This window comes from Ochotona princeps, chromosome 21 (assembly GCF_030435755.1).
Source record: "Ochotona princeps isolate mOchPri1 chromosome 21, mOchPri1.hap1, whole genome shotgun sequence".
Lineage (NCBI taxonomy): Eukaryota > Metazoa > Chordata > Mammalia > Lagomorpha > Ochotonidae > Ochotona > Ochotona princeps.
Window position 1 is genome coordinate 24,356,801 of NC_080852.1, and position 18,942 is coordinate 24,375,742.

The 18,942-nt window shown below is 50.4% G+C and overlaps 1 protein-coding gene across 1 annotated transcript in view; it reads left to right on the plus strand.

Annotated features, from left to right (window-relative positions):
- The window catches only part of STIMATE (STIM activating enhancer), a 30,993-nt gene that overhangs the window by 1,887 nt on the left and 10,164 nt on the right, over positions 1–18,942 (plus strand). The gene's annotated exons all lie outside the window — the stretch shown is intronic.

The following is an 18,942-nucleotide window of genomic DNA, read 5'->3' on the forward strand; positions in this document are numbered from 1 at the left end:
AGATGTAGAGTCATGTTTGGTGTAAAGACCAGATATGGACAGAACTTATGGAAACAGCTGGCAGGGGTGGGACAGCCTGAGGGAGGAGTGATAGGCATCATGGATGGAGCAGGCCTAGGTGCAGGGGCTGTGGGGAGGAGCCTGCCCAAAGGGAACCCCCCAGGCCAGGAAGTGCCTTTCTTCTCTCCAGACTTCTTGGTGCATTTGAGCTAGAAGTGGCCTTTGCCTTTTTGAATTGTTGGGAAGAGGAGGGGATCCCTAAGGGGCCACTTGACACCTTAGAGTGGACTTTGCCAGGGGAAAAAGAGAGGCCTGGAGGTAGCCTCAGGAGATCTCTGTGAACTGCTTGGCTCTGCCCTTGGCTTTCAGTCCCCTGGGCACGGAGCCCTGGCCTCCCTGACAGGCCCTCAGAGGGGGTGGAGGGGTGTGGTGTGTTAAGATAAGGCCACTGTGGTCTTCACTAATCCCATTGTCTTCTTCAAGCAACTTGAGATAACAGTCAACCCAAGCTGGGCAGGTTGACAGGCCTGTCCCCTCTGGGGCCACAGTTGTCCTCTTGTGTCCCTGGAGCCCTGCACCCAGCACCGGTTCGCCCCTCCGGGCTTCCTGGTTCTGATGCCAGGGACTGTTCCTTCTTGGCCCCTTTGCCAGACACCTGTGGGGAAGCCTGCCTCACTTCATGGCTCTGACGTTACCCACTCCTCTGACCACTGTCTCTGTGCTTCTGTTTTAAAAGACAGATTTATTTGTGTATGTATTTGAAAGGCAGAGTGCCAGAGAGATCTTTCATCCACTGGTTCATTCCCCAAATGCCCGCAATAGCCACAGGCTGAGCCAGGCCAAAAGTTACTACCAGAAACTCCCCGTCCTACCAGGCCATCCCCTGCTGCCTTCCCAGGTGCATTATTTTGGATTTGAAGCCGAACAACCAGACTTGAACCAGCGTTGTGATCTGAGATGGATGTGGGATGTATAAGGAATATTGGTGTCACAAGTGGTGGCTTAATGCACTGTGCCAAAACGCTGGCCCCTTAGTTGCTTTTGCTGCCCTGTACCCAGAAAAACCTGCTTTTCTTTGCTTACAAATTGCTGTGTGAAAGGTTTGTCCCAGAGGAAGCTGTCTGGAGGACATGTCTCTGGGGAGGATGTGGTTTGCACAAGGATTCATCTTCCAGGCACTGGTAGATGTCTTCTTTGGTGGGGAGTGGGAGCGGGAGTCCCCTGCAGCCAGCTCAGAGTGGTCAGATGTGTGACCTCTTCTATTGGCCCCAGAAACCGGCTGCAGGACTCCACTCTTGAAGTGTCGCATGCCGGCCTCACCCCGTTAGCCCAGCTGGCTTCCCAGAGGCTCTAGCCTAGGTGCCCTCCACGAGCCGGCAAAGACCACAACAGACTCAGATGCCAGCTCACACAGGAGCTTCTGATGCTGGGCTTCCTGGGGAGTTGCTGGCAGTGACTGTGTCTGCTGGAGAGAGGACCACTGGTGCACTCTGGGGCTCAGTCCTGCCCCGCTGAGCACTTTTTCCTGCTTGGGTGGCTTGGGCTGCAGCCTGAGACTCCACCGCATTGCTCAGACTAGAATTACAGCAGAGCTGGGCCAGGCAGGCCTGTGTGCACACAGATGGGGTGCTGGGGGTGTCTTCTGCTGCTAGCCCACGGTCAGCACTGTTCTGTGTGTGTGTTGGCACGGAGGGTATTTACTCTCAGGCTATGTGAGCACAAAGCAAACCTGGGCCACCTCCACCCTGCACAGCAGGGCGCTGAGCTGAGGTGGAAGCAGAATTGGTGCGAAACAGAGCAGGTGTTTTGGGAGCTGGGGTTAAGTTGGCCTGTTTTCATGGCGCAGATACAGAGAGCAGCCAACTGGAAGAAATGTGTCGGTGTTTTACGGAAATGCTGTTATCACCGAGAAGTGACAGCTTTTTTTTTTTTTCCTGAAGCCCAAAGTCTAGTCACAGGCTCTATACCAGCCTTGGGAGCTTAACCTTGGTGGGGAGTCCTGTGATGGTTCCTAGCAGCTGAGTCTGCAATGGATAAGGACAGCTTCTGACATAACCGCCTAAGGAAACTATCAAGAAATCTGGAACAGCAACTAATTATGTCCCCTCCATATTCACATTTCCCACAAAGTCTCAAGTCTTCAGTGGCTCAGTTTTTTTTTTTTTTTTATTGGAAAGTCAGATTTTACAGAGAGTAGGAGAGACAGAGAAAGATCTTCATCCACTGGTTCACTCCCCAAGTGGCCACAACAACTGCCAGAACTGAGCTGATCTGAAGCCAGGAGCTCAATTCTAAAGAACCATGTTCCAGTCAAGGTCCACACACTGTATCTGGCCATTTTTAAGTCACTTGAGAAGCGTGTCTGGCCTGTGCTCTTGGGTTATCCATGTGTTGCCTTATTTTGGCATTTGAACTGTTTTCTGCGTTTGGATCTGCTGGAGCAATTGGATTCAAGTTTTTCATCTGCAAGAATAGTGCATAAGCGGCACCCTACATTGTGGGTTACTTACCAGCTGGGAGGTGTGTACCATCAGGGCTGTCCTGCCGTCAGTGATAAGGGTGGGGGCAGGCAATTCCGTGCTGTTGAAGGCCACACCTCTCCCTTGCAAATTGTGCATTGCATTTTCCACCTCAGTTAAGGAACAAACTCTGGCAGGTGGTAATGCTTTGAGAGCCTCTGCCTGCTTGCTGGACTCCCAGGACCCTCTCGCTCAGTGGTCAGGCCTTCCTGGTGAAACTGCGAGACACAGCAGTGGCTCTGTTTGGAACTGGAGCTTGTACAACCAGTTGCCTGCCCATGTCCTTTCCTCCCTCAAGAGGGCAAGCCAAGGAAGGAGTGTCCCTTTGTCCCAGAGTGGCCTTGTGCCCAAGGACCAAGTGGTGTAGGTGATGCCAGCTTTCCGACCGGCTCAACCAGGGACAGTATGTTTAGAAACTTTCAGGTTATTTATGTGCTGATTTATCTGCTAGCGTTTCTCCGTAATGCTGATCTAACTTCATTCATTTGGAGCAAACTCAGGGCAAAGAGGAAGTTGTCCGAGAGAGGGGACAATTCTGAGTTGTGGAATAATTCTACCACGTAGGCTTCTCGGATTGCTCCGGCCTCTGATGGCCAGGGGTGGCCCTGTGAGCCTCTGCCACCTTAATGATCTGCTTAAAGTCCCTGGCAGAACTCTTTAGCATGAAGAAGTTGGAGTTGAAGGAATTTTATAAGTTGTTAAAAAATAGCAGAATCGCAGGTCCCAGATTCACTCTGACCAGGCACCTGCCCTAGAGCAACATGGCCCGCAGTTTCCTCCCCGGGACGCTGGGTGATCCCTTCTCTCCCGTGGGGCTTGGGGACCACAAGGAGTGCCTCTAAGGATGCCGGGTCTTGGGGGGACCCGCTGGGGGTGCATGGGCACCCAGTGATCCCTGTTGCTATCTCAGTGTTTGCATCTAGGAGTCCCATAGAAGGACATTTCACAAGTGCTGAAGTAACTGCTTTTCTGGAGTAGGTTAAACATTTCCCTGTCTGTCTTGTTTGCATTCTTTTTCTACCTTTGGCCTTCTTCCTAGAGTGCATAATGGTTAAAAAAAGGGGGGGGGGGTGAGGGAAACTAACTCTGCAGCTTTGGACTGCTCTGGCTATTGTAGTCATTTAGGGAGTGAACCAGTGGGTGGAAGATCACTTTCTTTCTCTTTGTGTAAATTTGCCTTTCAAATAAAAATTTAAAAAAATTTAAAGATTTATTTATTTTTATTAGAAAGGCTGATTTACGAAGAGGAGACACAGAAATATCTTCTGTCTGCTGGTTCACCCACCCCCAAGTGTCCACAACGGCCAGAGCCGATCCAAAGCCAGGAGCCAGGAGGCCAGGAGCTTCTTCTTGGTGTCTCATGTGGTGCAGGGTCCCAGGGCTTTGGGCCATCCTTTGCTGCTTTTCCAGGCACACATGCTAGCAGTAGAGCTGAGGTCACACTGGTGCCTCAGAAGCATGGAATGGGCAGGGGCCTGTGCTCAATTCCGGGGCTGGAGAGCACAGACTGGGGAATCCCAGAAAGGAGGCAGGATGCGTGGAGAGGCGCAGCGACTACCTTCTTTCCCTGATGCAGGCCTCTCCGCCAGCACTCACACAGCAGCCTGGGGAATTAGAGTGATAGTGTGCAGCCAGGATCTGTGCTGCCTCATCCTCCACCTGTGCTGTTGTTTTGCAAACCTTTCTTTGATACATTAAAAAAAAAAAAAAAAAAAAGATATTCACTGATTTGGTTGAAAGGGGAATTACAGAGAGGGTGGGGGAAATGAGATGGAGAGAGATCTCCCATAGGCTGGTTTACTCCCAAGATGACCACATAAGCCAGGGCTAAGCCAGAGCTGGGCCATGTGAAAGCCAGGAACTTTACCTGAGTCTCCTACATAGGTACAGGGACTCAAGGACTTGGCCATCTTCTGCTGCTTTCCCGGGTCGTTAGCAGGGAGTTGGATCAGAAGCAGAGCAGCCAGAATGCAGATTGGTTCCCACATGGGATGCTGGTGTCGCAGACTGTCTAAACCTGCTGAACCCCAGTGCCGTCTCCAACATGCCACTGGCCTATATCCTGTGACCCTCCAGCCCCCTGTCCTGCTGGCAGAACCTCTGATGTGGATGATGACAAGACATGGGCAGCTGTGTAGTGTTTGCTCAGTGCCAGCCAGAGCCATTCTGGGGAACAGGTGTCCATGGTACCTCCATTTTCTAGATAAGGGAATTGGGCCACAGAGAGGGCGAGGAACCCAGCCAAGGTCACCCACTTGGTGAGCAGTAGAGCCAGGCAGCGTGGCCTTGGAGGCCTTGCTTGTGAGCAATAAAGGAAGCAGCTGAGTTGGCTGTGCCTTCATTCTACACATGTCGGTAGTGACAAATCCCAGCCCTGGCTTGCTTTGGCAGCCTTGCTGTCACTGTATTTTTGGTTTTGTTTTGTATCTTTTTTCTTAAATGTTTACTTTTTATTTGAAAGGCAGATTTATAGAGAAAAAGGAGCTGAGAGAAAACTGCTGGCTCACTCCCCAAGTGGCCGCAATGGCCAGAGCTGAGCCATTCCGAAGCCAGGAGCCAGGAGCTTCTTCTGGGTCTGCCACAGGGTACAATATCCCAGGGACTTAGGCCGTCCTCCACTGCATTCCCAGGCCACGAGCAGGGAGCTGGGTCACAGGAGTAACTAAGACACAAACTTGCACTTCTATGGGATGCTGGCACTTGCAAGTGGAGGATTAGCCTGTTGAGTGTGCCAGCTTCCCAGCCTTGCATCTTAGGTGCGCCTGATGGCTGCACACAAGCAGGAGAGCTGGGGTAAAGCTGGGGCCACAGGGAGCCACGCTGGGCCAGGCGTGTCTTGGGAGCTGCCGCTGCCCACGCCGAGTGTGGCCCCGGGCTTTGGCAGGCTCAGGCTCTACTGTGGAATGTCTCAAACAAGAACTGCAGTTTTCAGCATGTTCTGGAGACCTTGTCGCCTGCTGAAACGGCCATTGTGCCCATGAGAATGAGAGTCTTTGCTCAAGTCTATGTAGTTGGGGGTTAGGGCCAGATCGACCCCACCCCCCACCACCTCTCCATCTGGTTTAGATCGTCTTCCCCCAGTGGGTGTGCATGTTGGCCACCCTGGAGGGGCGAGAAGTGAGCTGCCCAGCTCAGTAGGCCCAAGGAGGTGGTTTTCCTGAGGGCCTTAAAGGTGGGGTCATGGTGGAAGGTGGGAAAGCCGGGAACCTGCCCCACTTAGACTTGGCCTCGGGTTTTTGTGACTTTTGCTGTCACGGATAGACCCTTGACAAGCATTGAAACTTTTCTGTTGTTTTCTTTTTGCTTCTTGCCCATGCACAGAGTGGGCTCTCAGGACTCAGGAGGAGGGCAGCCCGTGGGCTCTGAGTCTCCTGTTTCCATGGCTGCCCCTCCCTGGCTCAGAGCTTTAAGCCATCAGGCATCAGGAGCACAGGGCAGCTCTAAATGGGGCATGAGTGCTTGGGTGCTGCAGAAGCAATCTAAGGAGACTTAGGTACTTTTTTTTTTTTTAAAGATTTATTCATTTTATTACAGCCAGATATACACAGAGGAGGAGAGACAGAGAGGAAGATCTTCCATCCGATGATTCACTCCCCAAGTGAGCCGCAACAGGCCGATGCTGCACCGATCCGAAGCAGGGAACCTGGAACCTCTTCCGGGTCTCCCACACGGGTGCAGTGTCCCAATGCATTGGGCCATCCTCGACTGCTTTCCCAGGCCACAAGCAGGGAGCTGGATGGGAAGTGGAGCTGCCGGGATTAGAACTGGCGCCCATATGGGATCCCGGGGCGTTGAAGGCGAGGACTTTAGCTGCTAGGCCACACCACCAGGCCCAAGACTTAGGTACTTTTTAAAAAAAAAATCTGTCAAGAACCCTGGCTCTGTCTGTTTGTCCTCAGGTTTCTTGGTGAAAAATCCCAGCCATTATGCGCCGAAAAATGTTTCAGAATGAAATGTTGCTTTTTCCTTTCAATGTATATTCAAATAAATGACTCACTTAGGTTCCTGAACAGGCAGGTGGCTTCAGGGACATGCCCAGGACACGTGCTGAAGTCTTGCTCTGTAGCTGGCTTCAGGTGTCACTGTGTAGGGGCATGTGATCCTGCGTGCAGCTGTTTCGTAATGAGAGCTTGCTTTCCTCATAACGGAGGCCCTCACAGCAGGCCAGCCTGGCCGAGAGCTCAAGCTCCAGCTGAGGCCCAAGGGACAGGAGGCCTCACCTGTTGCCAGCCATTGAGCCGTGGACCTGTACCCGATAGCCCCATGTCCTCATGCTGGCCAACTGGAGCTGCCGTCACGTTAAGATGTGAACCTTCCTAGTCCAGGATGCAGGTGGCAGCCTGCGTCCTGCAGCATCGCCAGGTCCCTGTGGCTGCCACCTGCCACTTCTTCAGCCAAGCTCTTCCTGGGCTATGGGTGTCACCAACAGGGCTGCTAGCCCTAGGCCCTGTCAGGCCCATTCCCCTTCCTGCCTAGCTGGTTGCATCCTGTCCATGTTCAGAGACACTCCCCAGTGACCTTAGGCCAGGTGGCTCTTCTGCATTGCAGGCTGTGGGACATGCGGCCTCCACCTGGCCCTGCCCCTCTGTGCCAGCAGCTGTTCTGCCTGCCAGGCCTATGTTGCCACATGCAAGGGAGCTTCACAAAGCTCTTGGGAAAGTGGGATTAAGTTTAATTTGGTGCAGATAATTTTTTAAATCCATATATATATATATATATATATATATATGGCACATAATGTATTTTCCTGAATTTTTGGAAGTTCCCTTGTATGCCTCGATTTCAAAACATTTGTACAAAGAAGCTTTTAGTTGCATCTCATTTTTTGAAGGTAGATTTCTTTAGTTGAAAAGCAGAGTGATCTTGAGAGAGCAGGGAAGGAGTGGGCTATGACAGCCAGGTCTAAGCGCAGCCGGAACCAGAAGACAAGAGCTCCTTGGGGGTCTCCCACACAGGTGGCAGGGACCCAGGTATTGGGTTCATCTTTTGTTATCCTCCCAGATATGTCAGCAGGAAGCTGGATGGGGAGCAGAACAGCTGGTACTAGTAGCAGCACTCTGATACGCACCCCAAGTAGCAGTTCAAGCCCCTGCAGCTCAGCGTTGTCCTGGACGGAAGCTGACACTGCCCCATGGTGTTCTGGGGAAATGCTGTTGCCCATCAAGCCTGTTCCTGAGCAGCGAGATCCTGGGCCATGGGAGGACACCGGGAGCCGTGTCCTCTTCATTCACCAGGAGCAGGTGTTTTGGAAGGATACAGACATTAGTTTCTGTAACCAAACACACCTCGGGTCTCCCGTGGTCTGGCCCAGGTCTTCCGTCTTTGCTGGCCCCAGTACAGTTGCTGAGGACAGGCTGGTGGTTTTGTAGGACAATCCAGATCAGTTCTGTGTGGTGCTGTCTTGGGTTGTGTCCGGGTTATGCATCTTTGGCAGGATAACGTGTGGATGGCTGCCGGAGGCCAGCTCCAGCTGAGAGTTCGGAGCTCGGGAAGGGTGCGTGGCGTCGGCGATAAAGAAAGACACAGACACTGACACTTGGTGCGTTCTTGCTATATGCCTCTTTTCTCCAAAAGAAGCTGTCCTTTTTATTTACTTAGACACATCACTAGCCTCTGCACAAACGTTTGATTTTTTATCTTTAACTTTAGAACTAAGACAGCATATACAGATGTCCAATTAATTTTTACTTCATGGTCAACCAGGTGCTCTTAAAGATAATTCTATAAGTTACTATAATCAGTTTCTTTAAAGCAAACCATTATTCATTCTTCAGAAGTAGCCATTAGGTGACAGCCAGAACTCCAAGGCCGAGGCACAGATGGTTACCTACTAATCAGTAAAACATTCCTACCTACTACATTTTATTTTCACAACTTATCTATCACATAATGGGAAAGTACATCAAAAGAAAAGAACATAAGGATCTAAGGCAAAAAGTTTCAAACATTAAATCCCCCTACAACTGCAAACCCTACAACCCCATAAACAATTAAACAATAATCAAAAGTATATCTCTGTGATGTTAGTAGAATTGCCCTATATTTCCTCTAGTTAAAAAATTATAAAAACAGCTAAAACAGCTGCATTTTCTATGCTCTAAAAGTTGCAAGGACAGGCTAACCTTTAAGGTCACAGTAACTATATTTTTTTTGCCATAGCAGTTTCCACTCATACTCCCATCAATTCTGTTAGTTTGTAAAATTCTATTAAGCCATTTCCCAGAAGGCATGCTATATGTCTGGGCCAGATTTCAGGACAATGGGTAGGTACACAACAAGGTGTCCAGAAATGGCATGGGTTTAATTGTACTCCTGTGCGCGGTTAAAGGCCCACTCACCAAGACATTATCAGTAACATTAACTCTCAAGCTCATATTACTTGCCAAAGCCATCTCACAGGGGCAAACAATGCCTCAATAGATTACAGGATTCTTAGCGGGGTGCTTGAGTGTCCATGCAAAAGGGTGGTGAGACTGCATCAAGGTGGTCAGAGAGAGATCCGCCGGGCCCTGCCAAACAGCTGGAAGCTCCCCTGGGCCCTGCCAAGCAGGGGAGCTGTTCTCTTCACACCTTCGTGCCATCTACACCTACTGCACGGTCCCCTGCAGATGGCTCTGTGGCACATCCCCGTGTGGAAGAGCCATCTCTGGAAACTTGGTTGGGGTGGCTCCCGTGGGTGTCTGTAGTTTTCCCCTGTGGAGTGTAAGTCATTCTTGGTGATGTATTTTGAGACTCTGCGATGATAGGATCTGGGTTTGCTGTTCTTTGTGAAGCCTGCCGTGGTTGGGAAGGGCAGAGGACGCCATGGCCGGTCCTGGATGTGAAACTTTCTGGTAACAGTGCTGAGTCGCTCTTGTGGGGGTTCCCTGTAAGTCAAGTGAGGGCTCTGTAGTATTAACTCATTTATTTATCATCAACTCCTCCTTCATGCCTAGGGAAGCCGACATCCTGAGAGATTGGTTTGTCTGAGGTTGTGACAGCCGGAAGTGACAAAACTAGAATTCAGAGGCCAACATTATGGCTTAGCCGCTTAAGACACTGCCTGCAAAGCTGGCATCTGATATCAATTCCAGTTCAGGTCTCAGCTGCTCCACTTCTGACCCAGTTCCCTGCTCATGCATCTGAGAAAGCAAGAGATTTTCCAGTGCTTGAGTCCTTGCCATTTGTATGGGAAACCCTGAAGGAATTCCAGGTCCCTGGCTGTATTCCAGCCATTTAGGGAGTGGAGCAGTGAATGGAAGATACCTTTTTTTCTTCCCTTTCTCCCTGTCCCTGCCCATCTCCCTCTCTGTAACTCTGCCTTTCAAATTAAATAAATTTCAGAAGCGCTAGAATTCATATGTGGGGGGTTACACTCCAGTGCTGGGCGTGCATGGCTGCTGTGTGACACAGGCTGCTGCTTCTCTGACCTCCGTGGACCTTGCGTATCCTCTACACATGGACCTTCCTCACTGCCTGGTTCCCACCTTGTCACCGCACACCTGTTTTCCAAGCCTAGGGCAGGGCCGAGGCTTTGCACTCTGAGTGGAGTGCAGTGGGCTCAGCTGAGCCCCGAAACTGGGAGTGTGTGCTGTGTTTTAAGGTGCGGGGGATGGTTTGCATCCTGACCTTCTGTAAGCAGCCTGCAAAGAAGCCAGAACAGCTGGAGAAACCATGTAGACGTGGATAGCAGGCCTGCTGCCCAAGAGCCTGGTCTGAGATGAGCCCTGGGGAGTTTCCAGATCCACAGAGAGAGCCAAGAAACCTACATGGCACAGAAGAGACCATGTCCAAGAGGCCACAGCAGCTGGAGGCCTCTGGGGAGGACATGGAGAGAAAGCCGGGTACGAGAAGGCAGATGTTTGTCCATGCCGCCGGCCAGCCCTCCAGGCCTTGTGAGCTTGTGTGGGCAGGCTGGGCAGGGGGAGAGCCACTGCTGGACGCTGGCTGCTGGCAGATGAAGGCAGATGAAAAGGGATGAGGCCTAGGGGAAGGGGCTTTCACCCCCTCACCAAGGGCCACCCTCCAGAAATCCTGATTCTTGCCTTCTGCTAACAGACACCCTGACAGGCAGCAGATGTGGCCTTGAGTAACTGGGTCTCAGCCAGCCTCAAAGGAGAGCCAGGTTGAGTTTGTCTCACAGTTTTCTCCTTACCCCACCTTAGCTGTTACAAAAGTGAACCAGTGGGTGAGAGCTCTGTGTCTCAAATGTATAAAAATAATTTAAAGGAAGTTTCCCAAATGTATATCCTAATGTCACCATGTCATAAACAGAAATTGACTAGAAATACATGGCATGTCTAAATGTGGAAGTGGAAACTAGAACACTTCTACAAGAAGGCATAGGAGCAAGGCTTTATGGTTTGGGAATAGGCAAAGATTTGTTAGGACACAGAAAGCAAAAGACATAAAAAGGGATCAATTAGATTTCATCAGAACTAATAATTTCTGCCCTTCAAAACATACTGTTAAGAAACCAAAAAGGGGCAGGAGGGGATGGAAGAATGTTGATCACAGGTTATGAAGGTTATGAAGTCTCAGGAGGGAGCACTGATGTGGTTTGACAGCAAGGAGCAGCCAGCCACTCCTCCCCTTCACCCCCTCCAACTGGAGAGAAGACAGACTCACCCACCCACCTTCCCTCCCCATCCTGATCCCCTCCACTCTGATCGGAGACCCACATGGGTCTGCACCCCCTTACCCATATAATCAGTATGAAAGTAGCAATTACAGTTTATAAAATCTAAACATTAAAATTGCAGGTGGAATAATTTTTTTAAGATTTATTTATTTTCATTGGAAAGGAAATTACAGAGAGGAGAGACAAAGATCTTCCATTCACTGGTTCACTCCCTAAATGTCCACACCAGCCTGAGCTAAGCTGATCTGAAGCCAGGAGCCAGGAGCCTCTTCCAGGTCTCCCATGTGGGCGCAGGGTCCCAAGGCTTTGGCCCATCCTCGACTGCTTTCCCAGGCCATAAAACACGGAGTTGGATGGCAAGCAGAGCAGCTGGGACACAAATTAGCACCCATATGAGATGATAACACTTGCAGGCAGAGGATTAGCCAACTGAGCCATCACACTGGCCCAGAAGGAATAAGTTTTGGGGTCCCGTGTATAGCAGAGTGGCTAATCAATAATGCGTCATGCACAGGTTGAACATCTTCATTTGAATATCCAAACCCTAAGAAAACTTTTTAAAGGTTCATTTGTTTATTTGAAAGAGTTGAGAGAGAGGGAGAGAGAGAGATCTTTCATCCAAGGTTTACTGCTTGAAAGCCTGCAACAGGGCCCGGCGGCGTGGCCTAGCGTTTAAAGTCCTCGCCTTGAAAGCCCCGGGATCCCATATGGGCGCCGGTTCTAATCCCGGCAGCTCCACTTCCCATCCAGCTCCCTGCTTGTGGCCTGGGAAAGCAGTTGAGGACAGCCCAAAGCTTTGGGACCCTGCACCCGCGTGGGAGACCCGGAAGAGGTTCCAGGTTCCCGGCTTCAGATTGGCGCGCATCGGCCTGTTGCGGCTCACTTGGGGAGTGAATCATTGGACGGAAGATCTTCCTCTCTGTCTCTCCTCCTCTGTGTATATCTGGCTGTAACAAAAGGACTAAATCTTTAAAAAAAAATTTTTTTTTTAAATAAAAAAAAGAAAGAAAGCCTGCAACAGCCAGGGCTGGGCCAGCCCAAGGCCAGGAGCCAGAACTCCATCTGAGTCTCCCGTAGGGGTGGCAGGGGCCCTAACACTTGATACGTCATTTGCTGCGTCCCAGACAGGTAAGCAGGGAGCTGAACTGCAAGTGGGAAGTAACCGGAACTTCAACCAGGCCTTTTTAGTCATAGACTGTGGATGTCCCAAGCCACCACCCTAGCTGCTATGCTACAACGCCTGCCCCGAAATCTGAGACTTTTTTGAGCACATCCGTAACATTCAGAGTGTTTTGAATTTTACAGTTGGGGTTGTTCAGCTGTGAAGTTTATGCAAATATTTCATATTTGGACAAACTCCCAAATCTGCAACACTTCTAGTTCCAAGTTTCTCAAGTAGTAAATAGTCTGTATTTCAGAATCGGAAAGAGTAGATTTCAAGTGTCTCATCATGAAAAATATCCAAGTGAAGTTAGAGCTATGTTAGTCATTGCATCAAATATATATGCATGTCAAAACATTACATCATACTCTGTAAATAGATACAGTCATAATTATTAAAATTCTTAAGGGAAGAAAAAGGCAAGCCACAAAACTGGGGAAAAAATTTGTAGTAATAATGTCTGACCAAGTGTTTGTGACTGAAATATGCAAAGAATTCTTGTGACTCAGTAAAAAGGCCATGGAATTTAAAAATAGACCAAAAGATCTTAACAGATGTTTCTCCAAAGATTTAGAAATATTTCAAAAGATGCCTCATGTGTGGCAGACATTTGATCTAATGGGGAAGATCACCTGCGTTCTACTTCAAAGAGCCTGGGTTCGGTGCCCTCCTCCAGAGAGATCGCAGCTGTCTGCCATTGTAGACTCTGGGAGGTAGAAGGGCATGGCTGCCATATGGGAGAGCTGGATATAGTTCCTGACTCCAGGCCACCTCCAGCTTTGGATCAGCTAGGGGAGTGAACCAGCAGAGAAGGTCTCTCTGTCAACCTCTTTGTGTGCCTCTGCCTCTCAGATAAGTAAAAACAAACAATAAATCTAAAAATATACTGAGTATTGGCCCGATGTGGTAGCCTAGCAGCTGAAGTCCTTGCCTCGCACACGCCTGGATCCCATATGGGTGCCAGTTCTAATCCCTGCAGCCCCACTTCCCATCCAGGTCCCTGCTTGTGGCCTGGGAAAGCAGTCAAGGACAGCCCAAAGCCTTGGGACCCTGCACCCACATGGGAGACATGTAAGAGGCTCCTGGCTCCTGGCTTCAGATTGGCACAGGTCCAGCCATTGTGGCTACTTGGGGAGTGAATCAGTGAATGGAGGATGATCTTCTCTGTCTATCCTCCTGTCTGTATATCTGCCTTTTTAATAAAAATAAAATAAACCATATATATATATATATATATATATATATATATATAGAGAGAGAGAGAGAGAGAGAGAGAGAGAGAGAGAGAGAGAAATCATTAAGTCATCAGGAAAATAGACACCACAAGCCTGGAAGAGAATTTCGTGACCCTGTGACAGAAATTTCACCCTTAAGTTACCCAGGAGAAAAGGAAACAGGCCACAAAAGGGTGTGAATGTTTGTAGCAACTTGATGCAGGATTGCCCCCAACCAAAGTCAATACCTTAGTGAAGGAACAGTGGTGTATCCATTTCCTGGACTAAGATAATGCAACAATGTTGAATGCCTTGATCAGAAAACTAGCTACCAGAACACCTGCTGTGTGACATGGGGTTCTAGAAAGGAAACTCAGCCATCTATAGTGCCAGGAAGTGGTGGGCCAACTGCAAAGGGAGTTCAAGGACTTTGGGGAGGTGATGGAAATTATGTCAGTGTCTAGGTTTCTCAAAACTCCCTGCGGTATATGCTAACTTACTACAGGTGCATTTTTTGGTAAATCATACCTTGGGACAGTGTGTTAAGCCATCACTTGCAACACCAGCACCTCATATGGGAGTGCTGTTCAAATTCTAGCTATGGGCTGTTTGTGCCAAGGGCACACAGGGCGATTCAGCTGTCCAGCTATTGAGCCATAGTGGGAGCTTCTCCACTTGGCATTCATCCTGGCGAGCAGGCCTGCTGAACTCCTACAGAGATGGGGGTGAGAGCGTTGCTGTCCCTTGGGAGCTCCCCAAGGATCCTTAAACAGGCCCAGAGACCCCAGTGGACATCTCACCTGGGCCTGAGTCAGCTTCCCGGCCATCAGGATCTCAGACAGTTGGCACATTCTTGTATTTGCCTTTATCTTGACAAGGCTGTCTTGCACGCTGCTGGTGGGCAGCCTGAGACACTATCATTCATGTCAGATTGTCAGGCCAACACAGGTGTCAGACTTACATGTGTGTCATGTTGTGAGCCCCCCACCTAGGTGTAGGCATCCGGTGGCCTTGTCATGGAAACAGGGCCTGCTCCTTCCCCGTGGTGTGCATATTGTCCTGGCAGTGTTCTGGTCCTGGCTGTGGTGTGAGGTTATGTAGTCATCTCCACATGCACCTGCTGCCTCCTGTGTGGCATCAGGTGTGTTAAGGTGTGAATTGACTGGGCCTCTGGCCTGGCTGTAATGCACCTGTTAGGGAAACTGAGGACAGGTAGGAGGAGGTGCTTGCCCCTGCTTTGTCCCCAGGACCTGTCTATCTGGGAGCCAGCTTAGGTGAGCTCATTTCTCAGGAAAAATGCTGATTCCCTGGAGATGAGTTATGTCCATTCTAGGGTGGTAGGGTCTGGGACCAGGGAGGACACAGCTGTGAGACAGCCCACAGGCCACCACCAGCAGACCCTGCTGCTCTGGTCTCTGCTCACTGCAGGGAGCGGGGCCTCCTGGGAGAAGGCTGCAGGCAGACTTCTCTTTTGAAACTTTAAAAAAATTCTCTTTTATTTGAAACACACAAAGAAAGAAAAACAGATTTACCTGCTGATTCATTCTATAGATGTTGCTAACTCATAGCCAGGGCTGCGCTAAGTTGCAGCCAGGAGCCCAGAACACCGTCTGGGTTCCCCCATGTTAGGTGAGTGGTAGGAACCCAATCACCTGGCTGTCTCCTACTGGGGACTTTTTAATTTTTATTTTATTTATTTATTTTTATGTTTATATTTATTATTTATTTATTTATTTATTTTTTGTTTTCCCCTGGGTTTGTTGCTTATCCTTGAGATGGGCCAGGTGACACCCTGTCCTCCCACATTGCCTGTGCCGAGGGCCTGTTGGCTCCCCCCGGCCCACACTGCTCGCCTGGCTCTCAGAGCATGCGTGCCTGTCCCCATTCCAGGCCTCTGTCCATGCCCCTCAACCATCCAGACCTGCTGGGTACGTCTCTGAGCACCCTTGCTACAATATATGCTGACTCAGGCACATTGCTTTGTCTAAGGAGCCTGTTGAGAAGGGGAATCTTCCCACCTGTGGAGCAGGTCTCCTGACCAACAACATGCCACTTGGGCTGGGCATGGAACCTGGGACAGCAGCCAGAGCAGCTGACTAGGGGAAGGGGTAGTTTGCTGCCCACTCTTGGGAAACACTGTCCTCCTCCACACTTGCTGCTGGCAGAGGTAGGGATAGGGTTGCCCGAAGACCTAAGCTGAACCAATGGTGGTGTTAGAGCCACTGCAGGCAGAGATTGTCTGCCAAGTCCTGCTGTGGCCTGTGCCCTCTGCCAGGGAACTTTGGTGGCCATGTGTTCTCCGTTGAACCTGCATCAAGGCTCAAGTTGGTCTCTTACCATGCACCTTGACATTTAGGACTGTGTGTATTATATCCTGTCTATATCTCTGACTTTACAATTAAAACTAAATCTTTTTTAAAAACACATTTATTAATTTTTGTTGGAAAGGCAGATTTACAGAGAAAAGAAGATACAGAGAGAAAGAGCTAGAAAAGTGGTTCACTACCCAAATGGCCATAATGGCCGGAGCTAAGGCAATACTAAGCCAGGAGCCAGGAGCTTCTTCTAGGTCTCCCATGTAGATGCAGGGTCGTAAAGCTTTGGGCCATCCTCCACTGCTTTCCCAAGCCACAAGCAGGGACCTGGAAGGGAAGTGGGTCAGCTGGGACATGAATCGACACCCATGTGAGATCCTGGCACGTGCAAGGCGAGGATTTAGCCACTGAGCCATTGCACCAGGCCTGTCGGGGGGCTTTTCTTGACTTTTGATCATGCTGTGTGGAAGTCTGAGCTTCACCCAAGGCCAGGCTCCATCAGTTACTGCGAACTCAGCAGGGTACCGATGCATCAGTGTAGAAAGGGCCAGGTGCCCCCTCTGCCGAGTGCCGGAGCTTGGGTTGCAAGGATGGAAATCCAGTCTGTGTCTTGCAGCTCAGCTGTCCCAAGCAGCGGGACCAGTGGGTGTCCCCTCTGACCCTGTGACACAGAGACAAATGTTTGCCTGGATTGAGGGTCAGTTTCTGTGCTGGGTAGTGGCCTGAGAAACTCAGGCTCTGGGTCAGCATCCTTGAGGGTTTGGCTAGCCACAAGGTTGCAAGGAAAGTCAGTCTTTTGGGACAGCAGGCCTTTAACCGAGGCCTCTTAGCACAGTCAAAGGGGTCGTTTTGCTTGGTTGCTGATAGGCCCTGAAACAGACTGTCGTGAACCAGCAGAGCCAGGAGGGAAGCCCTTGGGCCTGAGCAGCCTGTGAGCACCTGGGGCCATGTGCAGAGCCAGACCCCCACAGCTCTGGCAGAAGGGATGCATGTTCCATTTCCAGGGGGTTTTGTTTGCTGGAAGCTGCTCTCTCAGAGGGGAATTTTCCAAATGAGTTGGATTTGAGAACGACTATTAATTAACTAATGTGCAAAATTGTAATTCAGTCATTTTTTAATTATTATTTTTTGCAGCAGAAGTTATTACTTCTACTCTACTATAAATAACTAGAAAAGTGTGGAGTAGTACAGCATGAAAGGCCGGTGGGGGGGAGTGGTTGGCGTTTGCTGTAATTCCGCCCTAGAGACTCCCCAGAGTCCATGTTTCCATGGGGGGCTGTGGATTTCCATCTGTGCTGGGGAAGACTCCCCACTCTTCCACACAGACCTGTGGACATTTGTGTAACGGGAGAGGAAAATTCTAGACATGGATTTTCTGGGTCACGGTGTCTAAACATTGAAGACTGCAATAGATACCGCCCAAACACCTGCTGCAACTTGTTAACTTTTCGGGCGACCTGTGGATTAATGGAGAAAACACACATCCCCACCTCTGTCCTCTGTGAGACGGAGCGAAGCTCCTAAATACATCTGGGCAACACAGGTCAGCAGGCAGGGACAGATGGAGTTTCTCTGGGAGTTCTCTGGACCCTGAAGGCCTGGGACTCTGATCACAGGGTCAGGCCCTCCCTGGACAGCCCATCGACTCTTGAGGATCCCATTAGTTTTAGGAGAAACTTACACTCAGAGCCAAGGCTGCGTCAGGAAACACATGCTGAGTCCAGCACCTCTCCACTGTGGTCACATCCTGTGCCCTGGAGTCCTTTTTCTACACTCCCCTGGATCACCAAAGCCACCTAACACCAACTGAATGCCACTTCCCCTGGGCAGTCCTGGGGACCCAGCCCGCAGGTCCACTACCCACCCCCACAATGGTACAGTTGATTTCACCTCCAGCAGCTCAGTCAGGTGCACCTGCTCCTCCACGCCCTGCTGAAGGCTTTGCTTGCAGAAAATCTGGGTGAAAAAAATCATGACTTATTTGCATCTTTCACATGCATGTTATTAAAGCTTCGCATCTCCTTGTGTGTTTAGGTGACCGCAGGATTCCCCACCCCCCACCCAGGGCTGTGGACACGGTGATGGCTCCCGGCACTGCTCAGCAGATGGCTCCACAGCCCTGCTCCCTGGGGAAGTCACAGCTTCAAGGAGGGCTGCATGTGGACCATTCAGCGTGTTTATTTGCCAGACGGTTTAGCCTCTTTTCTTCCTTTCTCAGGCCACTGTTTTCTCAGCTGTTAGCTGAAGCTCACTTGGGAAGATGAAAGCTGGTAAACCTCCAGCCACCTCATTAGGCCCAGAGGAAAGCTGGGTTGTGGTCACGTGGGCTAGCTACCAACCCAGATGACCTGGTGCTTACTTCTTAGGCCAGGCGGTCAGGGAAGCCCTGGGGGCTGGCTCACCTTGCCTCGGCAGGGAGCTTGGACAGACCACTGTCTTCTGGCAGCCTTACCGTCCACTCATTCTGGCCGAGGTGAAGCAGTTCAACCCATTGCAGGACCCAGCTTTGCCAGCTGAGCTGGTGGGAGGATACATCTGAAAATCCACAGCTCTCAGGGAATTGAAAACAGGTACCAGACCAGCGCCCAGGGGACAGAGAGAACAAACCACTTTGTTCCCCACCTGTTGTTTGTCACAAGCCAAGGTCCCTCCACATCCTAGGATCGCAGGGATAAAGGGAGCAGGAGTTCCTGGTCTTAGGGAGCTGACTTCCCAGAAGGGAGAAGGCAGCATTCAAGAACAACAAGAGCAAACAGGGAAAGGAGGCCAAGGTGAGGTGAGGTGGGCAAGTCACACCTGTAGGTGAGGTCATCAGAGGACACTGCCAGGGATATGGTCCCTTGGTTTCCATGGTGTGTGTATGTAGCCCCCAGTCCCTCCGTGGGAAGAGACCTGTGGCGGCCACATGCCTGTTCGTCACAGAGGTTCAGAGCACACCCTCTGCACACGTGCGGGTAGAAGCAGCCGAGTTCTGCTTTGCTGTCTGCAGGACGTTAGCTGAAATAGCTTTGTCACAAAGCTGAAGGGCTGCTCGCTTTGGCAGCACATATACACAAAGCTGAAGGAAGTTTGGGGGTCCTTTGCCTGCTCTTCTTACATGCCCAGTTCTGAA